This window comes from Lygodium microphyllum, chromosome 19 (genome assembly GCF_053477565.2).
Source record: "Lygodium microphyllum isolate KBCC chromosome 19, Lygodium_microphyllum_v1.1.10, whole genome shotgun sequence".
In the NCBI taxonomy this organism is placed as follows: Eukaryota; Viridiplantae; Streptophyta; class Polypodiopsida; order Schizaeales; family Lygodiaceae; genus Lygodium; species Lygodium microphyllum.
The window spans coordinates 53,394,476-53,408,538 of NC_141153.1; positions in this window are offsets into that span (position 1 = coordinate 53,394,476).

Consider the following 14,063-nt stretch of genomic DNA (forward strand, 5'->3'; position numbering starts at 1 on the left):
AGCTAAATAATTATTAAATAAAATCATTAACTAATTACTAACTTTCAACATCATCATCATCAATAATCAAATCGACATGAGCATCGACATCGACAATGAACAGATAATAACTATCGTCTAAGTAGCTATCAATCAACTATCAAATAACTATTAATTAATTAAACAACTAATTGTAATTAATAAAACTAATAACTAACTATTAACTATCAATAAAATAATAATATAATACAACAATAAGAATAAAATATAATAACAAATCATTGATAAACAATTATTAACTAATTATTATAATATTAACTATTAAATAACAATAATAAGAACAACCAAAAATAAATATATATCTATCTATAATCTATAATAATTTATAAAAATAAATAAAAACACAAAAAATAAATAATAACAATAATAAAGTAATAATAACTAATAACTTATAACTAACTATAATAACTATGATAACTATAAATAATTATAACTATAACCATATAACTATTAATTACTTAGTTACATTGCTATTAATTATTAATATATTTATAAATATTATTCATTCATTTATTAATTATTAATTAATTGATTATTAATGTAATTAATACTATAAATAATATATATAATTATAACCATATAATTTAACTATCAACTATCAAATAACTAATTACTTTATTATTAACATATTAATACAATTATATTAAAACTATAACTATAATTATATTATATCAATAATAAGAACTAACTAATATAAATATAATTAACATTAACATAAATATAATATAATATGATATAACCATATACAACTCTATATATATATATATATATATATATATATATATATATATATATATATATATATATATATATATAAAACTAATTATTAATGTTAACAATATTATAATAATAAGCTATATCTAATCTAAATAAAATCAATCTATCTATATTTAATCTAGATCTAAATAAAATAATATGAATAATACCATAATAGAATAACAACAACAACAACAACAATAATAATAATATTATTAAGTTAATAATACATAAAAACATAATAACAAATCATCAACAATCAACAAATCAATAAACAACTATTAACCAATTATTATAATATTAACTACTAAATAATAATAATAATAACTAAATAACAACTAATTAAATATCTATTTATAATCTATAACAAAATAAATAATAACAAAAATAATAAATAACAACAAAACAAAACAAAACAATAACAATGACAAAGTTGTTAATCTATCTATATCTATATCTTCTAAATAAACTGAGTTGAATGAGCAACAACAACAATAATAAAATAACTATTCAATTAATATATATAATAACTATATCTATATCTATGTCTGTATTTAAATAAACTAAGTTGAATAATATCATAATAAAATAAAATAATAATACATACAACTAATAATAATAAATGAATATAATAATAATATTATTATTATTATCATTATTCAATTAATTAAAATAACAACTAACTAATTATTAATGTTAATAACAACAAATTAATAATCATATAACAACTAGTTAATTAACTTTTAACTAATCTTACTACTAATTAGTTAACTTAAAATTAACTAAATAATATATCTATCTCTCTCTCCTGACTAGGACGCCACGTAGTCGGGGGTAGAGAGACATTGGGGCTGCAGCCGCGAAGGAGGACTTGAGTCTTGGACGACGACAACGACGACGACCAAGGCGATGACGGTGAAGATGATGGTGAGACGACATCGGGGTGACGGCTGCCGTGGAGGAGGAGGACGACCGGTGCACAAAGAGAGAGAGAGAGAGAGAGAGAGAGAGAGAGAGAGAGAGAGAGAGAGAGAGAGAGAGAGAGAGAGAGAGAGAGAGAGAGAGAGAGAGAGAGAGAGAGAGAGAGAGAGCTGAAGTTGTTCCTTGGACCACCCACCTGCTTGCGAATGTCAAGCTTGCTCCTTGGACCCAAGAGAAAATAGGAAAGAAAGAGGCAAAGAGAGAAAAGACATTGTGCATGCATGCATTAATGACCTCAACGCCTCAACCATAGATGTTTGCAAATTCAAATTCAAATCTAGGCTTGGGGAGAGAATAGGTTCAGGGCCCAAAATGGAGGTTTGGGAATTCCCTGGGCCTACAACTAAAATAAAGTAGTATAAATAGCATCACGAGTTAACTATGGTGAAGGCAAGTTAACTCAAGTAAGAGATGAGTATCACACATGAGGGGCTCGTGGACTACTTTTCTTAAATTAGATCTTGAAGATTATAAAAGGGTTAATTTGACATTGGCATATGGTTTCGAGCCTTCTCTTCTCCTCGACTATGGATGTTGTTGCTATGCTTCTCAATCTGTCATCTACTATTGATTTTCTACTCTATGTATCTGAGACTTAGTTCTTGAGATCTTGAAGATTACAAAAGGGTTGATTTGACATCAACGTATGGTTTTGAGCCTTCTCTTCTCCTCGACTATGGATGTTGCTGCTATGCTTCTCAATCTGTCATCTACTATTGACCTTCTACTCTATGTATCTCTGATTTAGTTCTTGTATTGGAGTGGATGGAGCAAACCGAAGAAAGTAAGAAGGAGGTCTACCAAAAAGAGCACTCTGCTAGTCTTATTCTTCACCTTGATTCCTTTACGGCCACTAAAAGGGTACACACGTATAGCGACGCTAAGTAGCGACGTTTTTTTTTTGGCATCGCTATTTACGTCGCTAATCCTCGAAATATTTTAAGTCAAAAAATGTGTCGGTATTAGCGTCGCTATCTGCGTCGCTAAAAACATCGCTATTAGTGTCGCTATTTAGCGACACAAATAGCGACGTAAATAGCGACGACTTACTCTGGTAACATTTCGCGAAAACGCGAATGTTTCTTTCAAACGTGCGCACGAACTGCAGAAGCAAGGTGAAGGCGGAGAGAAAGAGAAAGGGAGGTGAGCAAGAGAGGGAGGTGAGCAAGGAAGCAAGCCGCGAGCCGCACGCGAGGAGAGGAGCGTCGCCCGCACGAAGAGGTCGTGGAAGAAGAAGAGAGCACGACGGTATGCCCTGTTTTGGTTTCTTTACACTTTGTTTTGCTTTGCAATGTAGGTTAGAAAGTATTGGTTTCTCTTCGATCTCTGTGTTGCTTTGTGTTACTTTGCAATGTAGGTTAGGAAGTGTTGAAAGAGAGAGAAATGGAAGCGAGTATTTTCAAATTTTTTCTTGTGTTGGTTTTTATTCTTTGCAATGTAGGTTAGAAAGTGTTGGTTTATCTTCAATCTTTGTGTTGTTTTAATTTGCAATGTAGGTTAGGAAGTGTTGAAAGAGAGAAATGGAAGAGAGTGTTTTTATATTTTTTCTTGTGTTGGTTCTCTTCAATCTTTGCAATGTATATAGGGTAGGAAGTGTTGAAATAAAGAGAAATGGAAAGGAGTGTGAAGGGGGATGCTTGTTTTGCTTGATTATAATTTTAGAGAGAGAGTGAGAGAGATAGAGATGTAGAGAAAGAGAAATGAGATGCTTGTTTTGTTTGGATTGTATCTTTTGCAAGATCTTTCTAAACTACATATTCATCCACAATGATATTTCTAGATGTAGAAATACTTCTTTTTCTAGGATCATAAAAGTAAAATGCTTTGGTGATGTTACTATTACTCATGAGAATACGTTTGAGAGATTTAGAGTCTAATTTCTTTCTATGAGCATAAGTAATGCTTCCAAAAACTTTCAAACAACTCACTACTAGCGTTTGACCAATAAAGGATTCAAAAGGAGTTGTGCCTTTCAAGGCATAGTGGAAGATCTATTAACTGTTATAAAAATGTATGTGTGTGAGCATAGTTTAGAGCCGACCTCAAAGATAGATAAGTTTAGAGACGAACTCAAAGAGATAGGTACGAAAATTAAAAAAAAAAGACCTGAAATATATATAGTGGAGTGGTCCCAATATACAATATAGAATCGTTATTAAATTATCATTCCATTACATCGCAGTCAAGATGTCTAGCACTCACGACCAACATGGTGGGGATCGTGAGGCTTGGCTCAATCAACGTGTCTCCTGTCCATGCACGCAATGCAAATTGGCCATTCTTTGGAAACGTCATTTGTCCATAGAGCATGTGCAATGGTATGGAGAGTTTCGAGTTGAGATAATCGACCAAGCAGTCTTGAATTACGAGATTGCGGTAAGTTCTCTCTCATTACTATATGACATGTAATTGATTTAAGTATAACAGTTTGGGGTTATCTTAGAAGTTAGCTCCTTAACGTCCTTTACAGGGTCAGGGCCATGTCGATACATTGCAGTCCACAGATCTCTTGCGTCCAGTAAGACGGGTTCGTCCAGGCTCTATAAAAATGCCGTCTGAGATAACTAACTATCTCATAGAAGGTGATAACTCTCAACCCCCTTCTATGGGTGAGAATGCTGGAGACATGGACGATCCTCCTGCTTTTTTGGAGCCCGAGTTAGAGGACATGATCGAATCATTGCTTCTGACGGACTCAGAATCCCAAGATCCTTTAATTGCGAAGGCTGCCATTCCATTGTATGATGCGAGTCGGGTATCCCGTTTAAAGACACTTCTTGCATTGTTGAGCATACAAACAAAGTATGGATGGAGCGATGCGAGTGTGACAGAGCTATTCAGGTGTATTATGATGTGTATGATTCTTTATTGAAAGCCATTAAAATGTGCTATGTAGTACTCTAATAAGTGCTTCATTGCAATTTGTAGAACATTGAAATCTTACATTTTGCCTACCCAAAACATGATGCCTGAGTCTCGTGATGATGCAAGACAAGTGCTACGAAAGCTAGGCATGGATTATAATTGCATTCATGCTTGCCCCAATGATTGTGTTCTCTTCCGGGGAGAGTTTGAATTGTTGGCCACATGTCCCAAGTGCGGTGCGGACAGGTATCAAAATGACTTGCAAGGACAGACTGTTCCACAGAAGGTTTTGAGGCACTTTTCGCTGATACCACGTGTTCGTCACATTTTTCGGACCAAGAGTTTTGCAAAGTTGACTACATGGCATTGCGGAAAATCGATCCACTGATGGTGTACAGTGTACACCAGCTGACTCAGAAGCATGGCATCACATTGACGAGACTTTCCCTGACTTTGCAAAGGAGGCGAGGAATCTACGATTCGGTCTTGCCATGGATGGGGTAAATCGTTTTGGTTTACGTTCCACCTCCTAAGGTGTATGGCCCGTGGTCCTTGTTAACTACAATATACCGCCATGGCTTTCCACCAAGAAAGGACACCTTTTGCTCAGCTTGCTTGTGCCTCGACGATACAAAGTCAAGAATATGGATGTCTACCTCTCTCCACTAATTGATGAGCTAAAGGAGTTGTGGGAGGGAATTGTAGTGGAGGACATGAGCAAACATATTGGTAGGTGATCCGCAACTATAAGGGCAATTCTTATGTGGACCATGCATGACTTTCCAGGTTATGGAGAATGCTCTGGTAAAGCGTGTTTTCTTATTTTGCTAGTTTTCTTTGAGCGATGTTGGTGTTATGACATGCCTCATTGTACATGTGTGTTCTGCAAGGCTAGTCACGTCAGGTTACCATGCATGTCCTCTGTGTGGACCAAGGTTGGATTCTCGTATGTCAAAATCTATGAAGAAGATGGTATTTGAGGGACATCGGGCTTTTTTGCCAGAGGGTCATGTCATGAGAGAAGGATTTCTTGGTCACCCTCCTGCGAGAATGAATGCACTGAGCTGGTTTGATCGCAGGATGGTGGACCAAGACTCGCTTCCCAGTGGAATGCGACACTTCTCAATTTTCTATGAGTTGACTTATTGGAAAAAACTGAAAATTAACCACTTTTTAGATCCCATGTACATTTTTAAGAATGTGGGTAGCTTGCTATGGGACTACCTCACTGGGCAGCGAGACACACTAGGAGCGAGGATGGATTTGAAAGCAGTGGGAAAGATGGAACCATGTTGGCCTGTAAGTGGCGTCGACGGTCGAGTGCAATTGCCGCACGCTCCTTGGGTTTTGTCTGGCAATGAAGTGCGACGAGTAAAGGAAAACATCAAGTCCTTTCGCACGCTAACTGGCCTAATGAGTTCTCTCAAGACAGCATTCACAAAGGATGACCAACTGACAGGACTCAAATCCCATGATTGGCATAAGATGTGTCAGGTATGTACGGTATGAGGCTGCGTATGGCATGATTCTGCATATTAGATTTCAGAATCTCTATTTGTTTATACACAATATTAATTACATGGTTTTCACAGTTCCTATTGCCGATCGCAATCGCAGGGTCTCTGACATCAGAGGTACGGACAACCATTTACAAATTGTCTGAGTTGGTTCAGTTTGTCTCCCAAAAAGAGATTCACACATCATCGATTGAATCCGCGAAATGCATGGCAGTAGAGACTGCTTGTCTTTTGGAGAAGTATCTTCCCACTAGCATGCTCACGATACAAACCCATCTTCTAGTGCATATTGTAGATGAATTGCAGGTTGCAGGTCCAGTCCATAGTCGATGGATGTTTTTCCTTGAACGGTTCATGAAGACCTTAAAGGGATTTGTGCAACAACGGGCTCGTCCTGAGGGTAGCATGGCTGAAGGTTGGTTAGTGTCGAAGGCCTTGGTGTACATTTCTGAGTGGTTGTCCACTGTGGACCGGGACAAAGGCTTGATATGGTCACTTAAGGAGGATGATCATCTGAATGGAGATGTCCTAGTGGAAAACGGAATAGAGAAGAAGATGGACACATCCATGGAGTCCAAGGTGAACCGATTTTGTATGCTGCATAGTGCTACGATGGAGAAGTGGCTGCAACGGTATGAGGATGCTCGAGCTGAGCGAGAGTCTGCAAGATCTGACTTTCGATGGAGTACGCAGCAACGGCCCATTCGATATCCGAAGGGCTTAGAGGAGATGCCTCTACTCATGTCCACTAGATGGCTACATGAGGCCCTAACCAAAGCATCTCAAGATGGAGAAACAGTTACTGAAGAAGAGTGGGACTTCTCACGTGGATGCAATCCCAAGGTATGGATGCAATCCCAAGGTATGCAATCCCAAGAAATTACAATCTATACTGCAAATCACAACTAATATACTTGTTCTTCTCCCAGTGAAGGTCCATAGTGCAGCATGGTCATGTGGACGACATTTCAGAGTAGAGCACATCGACAAGTTAAACTTGACAATGGACTGTGGAGTGATGGCAATGTTTGAGCAGGAAAGCCGATAATGTGCCATAGATCCAAACCGTGTAGTTGCAGAGATGGAGTATTTCGGATGTTTACAGAGTATCCTTGCAGTGGACTATCGAAGTTTCTTTGTGACCATATTTGATGTGCAATGGTTCAAGGTTACTCTCGAAGGAGCAGGTGCAACTGTTTGGCGAGGGCCAAGTGGCTTTGTTGAGATTGACTCAACGAAGAAGTGGACCGATTTGAGTGATACATTTGTTTTGCCAAATCACTGTGAGCAGGTAAGAGCCCCTAATACTTGACGCGCTTTAGCAATCTCAAAGTGGACTTTTATACTAATCGTAATATGGATCAGGTCGTCTTTTTTCCTAATCCGCAACAACCTCAATGGTGGTATGTCATTCCCATGATATCTAGGAGTATCCCCATGTTTGCCAGAACCCCCGTACCGATCGTAGAAGAGACACCTTTAATAGCGACAATGACAGAAGGCATACAAGAAACTAGGATGAACCGCCTGGAGGACTAAGACATCTCACCTATGGAGATAGAGGAGATAGAGGATGGGTTTTTTGAAAATGAACCAGAGTCCTCATTTTGTGGAGAATTTTGTATAGATCTCCCGGTGTATATTGAGCTATGCCAAGATGAGATTGTGGAACCCTAAACAAAAGTGACTCGATCAAAACGTTCCTCCCACTAGAGCAATGCCACTTTTTGCAAATCAATTAGGACAGTTTGTATGTTTTTGGAGTATGGTGTTTTTTATTATCTAATTTTTATTATTATTTTAAAATGAAGTCTTGCAAATTAAGTCTTAGTTTTATTATGTCTTGCAATTCATTATCTATTATTATTATTATTTTTCCTTGTATGTTCAGGTTTAGGATTTGGGCACGGACGGCAGGATGAGTCGCGATTTTACAGATGACGACATTGATGCGATGCTAGCGCATTTCTCACCGGAGCAGCTAGCACGGGTCAGAGATAGAGCTGATGCATAACTTTCCCTTTCCATCTCAGCACGATCGGCAGACTCTGGATGGTCCGATGCTTCGGTCTCCAATAGACACAGTCGCATGTCTCGCTTTGCTTCAGAGTCACGTAGTCGAGGAGGAGGCAGCTCCTGTTGTGGGGATACAGATGCAGTCTCTCCCACTCGCACTGCCACCAGGGAGTCGACACCGCCTTTCACTGGTGGTGGCGGGCAGACGTCTACTGCTCCCACTCCTTCACGCACCCCACCGATCACTCCTAGGGCCGACAAGAAGTACACGAAACCCACTCCTCTAGGTATGTATTTTCGCATCCTTTTTCGCAGTAGCACTTATTAATTCAAGTTATGTTTGACACATTTGTATTAATGTCATGAAAGTACCCGTTTGCAAAATCTTGCAGGTTACTCGTATCTCATAGATAAGGCCACTGGCCATTTATACATGAATGATGAGGGAAAAGCTGTCATCTCTAGGATGCATGAGTTGTGCCAACAAGTATTTCGGCACAACATTACAGATAAGTGGAAGCAGATCCCAGATGCCAGCAAGGAGTACATAATCGATACATTGTATCAAGAGTTCCCTCATCCCTCTAGCAATGATAGATTTTCGAGAGGATGGATGATGACGTGTGTGCATGACTATCAGTTGCATAGGTGGTCTGATGCACGCGAAGCAGTCAAGCAGGGCAAATCGAAGCCGGAGTGGCTGGATAGAGAGGACTGGAGTAATCTCCAGGATGAGGCGACATCCACTCCAGACAAGTGGAAGCAGCAGAAGGATGCAGCAAAGGCGCGCTTGGATGCAGGATTGGTGCATCACCTTGGTAGCGGCGGCTACGCAACATTCTTGGCAGATTTCGTAAGTATTAATAGGGTAGAGTACTCTAATTTAATGACATCCATGTTGATGTATGTATTTCGAACATGAATCTCAAGTACTTTGTTTTTCAATGTTTGTGTGCCACAGCAAGGTTTTACAAATCGCGACCCAGCTGCACTAGAGGTGACATACAGGCAGAAGCATGGCTAGAGTGCCCTGATCGAGAAGCTCTATGCTCGGGGAGGACCGGTAAGTAGTAATAAATATCATTCCTAATTTGAGAAATCTGTCATTATATGTCAGTTTGTATTTGGTACTCACAATTATATATGTATTTGCTATTGCAGGCTCCCTTCGATATGCCACTACAGCGAGAGGAGTTGCCTGATGCGGATGAGTCGTAGAGAGCAGATTAGGCTACATAGGATTACTCCCCATCTTGTATTATGTAAGGCCTTATGGCCTCTATCCTCCATATGTAATAGCTAAGTGTATATGATTCGTACTTCTATGTTGTAGCATGACTCTATATACACATCTCCATGTTATTCACCACATATTGATGTATAGGTGTATACATATTTGCTTTGTCGCAGTAGCACTTCTCAATTTAAGTTATGTTATTTTCTTTATCAATGCAGTGCACATTTGTATTAATTAATGTCATAAAAGTACTTGTTTGCAAAGTCTTGTCATTATTTGGGATCGATTGTCTAACTTCTTTGACAGCAGGAATTGTCTCTTAGCCCCGTGTGGCTCTAACTGTGGTAGGGCTGCATCTGCAGCGCTGCCACAAAAATTTTTTTTTCTGCAACCGTCAGTATTAGCGTTGCAAAATAATTCTGCAATCGTCGATATTAACGTCGAAAATTCCTCTATAACTGTCGTTATTTTCGTCGCTAATTTCGTCGGTATTAGCGTCGCTAAATAGCGACGCTAATTTCGTCGGTATTAGCGTCGCTATTTAGCGACGCTAATACCGACGAAATTAGCGACGAAAATAGCGAGGCAAATAGCGACGGTTTTGTAGCGATGCTAATAGTGACGACGGGGATATTTTTCATATATAAAGAAAACGTCGTTATAAACGTCGTTATAGCATGTATATGTTGTAGTGGGCGCTTCCATCCTTTGTTGTCTTCTAGAGAGTGTATCACTGATCTGCAAGGGCTGCTATGGAGGAGTATACACTAGTAAACTCTTGAACTTGGTTTGAAGCCTAATCACGAATTGAAAATGGACAAGGTCACGCTTGCTATCTTTTAATTTGGGTTGAATCTTCACCTTGAGCTTGTATCCTCACTGTTCTCTTATGATGTCTCTCCCTTAAAATCGGGGCATTCAGCCTTCCTCCTCCTCCATTTCTCCTACACCCTTCTCTCTTTGTACTCCTTCCTCCTTTCACTCCAAGATCATGGGGTCTTCTTGATCCAACCCTGCTCTCTCCTTTTCTTGACATGTGACAACCTTTCCATTTCTTGCCACGTGATCTGGTACCCATAATATCTCCCCCCAGGAGGGAAAGAAAATATGTATTCTAACGAGATTGGAGCTAGTGTTGTTATTTTTTATTGATGTATGTTTGCAAGGTGTCTTTGTTGAGGATGATGATTGTTTGGTTGGCATTCTTCCTATTAACTCAGGTATTGTTTTTCTTATGTGCTTATTTGGCATGATCTGTAATATGGTTTTATGTGATTTGGGTGTGCTGTTGTTATGCACTTTTGGTATGCTTTGTTAACTATCTCTTTTGACCTTATATGTGTCTGCAGATACCCTTTACGAGATTGTAAATGGTCTAAGCCATGTGTGCATTAATGATTCTATGAGTTCTTTATTCACTACAACAGAAATGAGGCATAGACGTGCATATTAGACGCGCAAAGTTGGGTGCGTCTATCACAGCGTCTATAGGCTCGTCTAAACGTGCGTGTAAATAGACACGACTTTTGCGTCTATATATCCGCGCAAATAGATACGCTTATACACGCAAAAATAGACGCACACGTCAAAATTCAAATCATACTTAAATCATTTCTTTTCAAACTACGCCTTTCCTTTCCTACGTTTTTTGCGGTTCTGAAGCTTGAGTTTAGCCGACATGTAGTCTCTTCATGCCTCACCTAGTCTTTTCATGCCTCACCTCCTCGTGACTCACCTCTTCTTTTATTTCAAACACACAAGAAGGGAAAAAGGAAAGCCAAGGAGAGGAAGAAAGAGAGAACAAGAGAGAGGAGAAGAAGAAGAAGCAGCAAGCAAGGAAGCAAGCATCAAGGGAGGGTAACTTACCAAGGAGAGGAAGAAGGAGAAGGAAGAAGCGCCACCACCCGCCACACCAAACACCCAAGGTGAGCCTCTCTCTCTCTCTCTCTCTCTCTCTTTCTTTCTATCTTCCTCTCTCTGCTCTGTCTGTGTATTTAGGATTTGTGATTCCATTATGTATTGCATTTTGTAAATCAATAATGGTGGTCGTCTGCTAAAATCATCCGACCAAGCACGTCTGATAGCGCGTCTACATCTCAGTGTAGACGCAGAGATAGACGCGGAAAACGTTTCTCTGGGGGTGCGTCTTTGAGCGCGTGTGCAGGTGCGTGTGCTCTGCAGTGTACACGCGAGGATACATGCGCTAACAGATGCCCACAGAGACACAGGTATAGACGTGCATAGAGACGCAGGTATAGACGCTGTATGTAATATGTTTTATCTACATAGGGTAATATGATTTTTCTTGTGTAGATATGGAATCCTGGATCCTCCAGCACCCCGTTCAACAAGGAGCAATTCATGGGGGAGATGAACAATTATCTTGGTCGCCCTCCCACTGCAGATGAGGTTTTTAGTGTGATGTCTGGGACACCTATCACATCTTTGCCTACATAGGGATCAGCTGAGGTACATGGATCGGCCGAAGTACGTACATCTACAGAGGCATGTGTATCGAGTGAGGTAGAGGGTAATGCACATCGAGGGAGGAGGGAGAGTGGTGCAGGAGGACGAGGAGGTCGAGGGCTTTGTGGGGGTTGCCTAGGTGGTGGCTCTCGATCACCCTCACCAGAAAATGAGAGAGGTGAGCCTCCACAAATGTACTACTCTATCACTGATGTTGGTGGTATCTTGCATGACTTCGAGGGGAGGGAAGTGATAGCCTACTTGAGGAGTGTCGTGCATGCCACATACAAAGATTGCATGATTCCCTTCAAGCACCAAAAAAATGGTTTGTGGCAAGAGGTGCTGCGTGCAGTACATAAAAGGTACCCTAATCCCGAGAATTCACGATTCTCAAATGATTGGGGACGGTCAAAGGTGAGAGATGCGCTTCATAACAAGAGGTCTCACCTTATGACGCGTGCCAAGGAGTCATTGCGGAGACAAGAGCAGGGGCGCCCTGGATATGGCCAACCACCCAATTGCCACCGCAAGGAGTGGAAAGAGGCCAAGAAGAGAGCAACGGAGAAAATGATAAGTCGCCAGCATGCAGAGGCGCGACGTATTCAGATGGCAACCATGGGATCGTCGCATTATGGATCGGGTGGCAGGGAATCATGGGAGGCTGAGTTTGTAAGTATTATTTGATTTCTTTTTTTAAATTAAATTTTGTAATTTGTTTCACTTCATTATGTAGTGTGTTTTAATACGTTGTATGTTCAAATTGTTTTGTAGTTCCATATCGTTGGTAGGATGCCTACTCCTAGAGAGGTAGGCTACCATCGAGGTCATAACCAGACGTCCACTTGGCAGCATTTCTACGAGGAGGGACTCATCACGGAGGAGCAATATAATTGTGCCATGAGGATTCCACCACCAGAAGAGGTATGTGTTATTTTTTACATGAAAAGTATAGATCAATATGATTTATTGTTTGTAATGGTATTTATATACTTTAATCCTTTGTGTAGGCGAACCCTGATGCAGTTGAGGATAGCGAAGGGGGGACTAGCAGTAGCGGTGGCGGCAACGGCAGCGGTGGTGGTAGCGATGATGATGCCTCTTCTAAGGAGATATAAAGGAGCCCCATGCATGCATGCCTCCCCTTGGCTTGTAATTTTCATTTTTGATATGTATTACTTTCAGCTAGTGCTTGCGATCATGACGTCACAAGCACTAGAACTCATAATGTAAAAACGTTTCATCTATATATATGAAATTTCGTGTGCTACATACATTGTTTTGTTTTCAGTATCCAATCTTCGAAATAATCTTTCCTTGTTTTCCCTAAGTATACAATTTGATGTTGATGGGGGGGAAAAAAACCAGAGAGCATGTGGCCTGCAAAGCCATATGCTCTCTGGTTTTTTTTTCATACCTCTGTTTTGCGCGTCTACCAGCGCGTCTAAATTGCAAGATAAATGCGCGTCTATTCTCGTCAAAAACTTTCAGAGTAAACGCGGTTTTAGATGCGTAGATACACGCGTGTATAGACGCACAATATGAATATATCCACTTTTTTATAAATATGATGATATATTCAGTAGCGCGTTTATACGCGCGTCTATAGGCGCGTCTAAGTGTGCATCTACTTCTGACTATAAGCGCGCTTTTAGACACGATTTTGTAGACGCGAAAATAGATGCGTTAATAAACGCGCCCGACTTTTTTTTCACAATTCAAATATTGCGTCTACAAGCGCATCTATGGAGCCTTTTTGTTGTAGTGATTCTTGATTGTGAAATATATATTGACTTTTTGGCCTTTCTTATATTGGATGTTTTCACATCCCAAATCATAATGCCTTTTCTATTTTTGTTGTGCTACTTTAAAGTTTCTTATTGTTGCAAGCTTGATCATTGTTGGAAAATTATGTTCCATATGTTGTAACCGTTGTAATTGAGAGATGGATTTTAAGGTGCACTTTGCAAGATTTTAGAGCATTTTTTACGGATCTTTAAGGCATTTTTGGTGAAAAATAAATATTTAAAGCTTCAAAGTGGCCGTTCATGCAATTTTCAATGAAAAATAATATTTAAAGCTTCAAAGTGGCAGTTTGTGCAAAGCATTTGAGGCACATGATGTCATGACGCTACGTGTCCACCATTGCAAACTGAGGGCATAGTTTTTAGCCAAGAATTTGAACACAT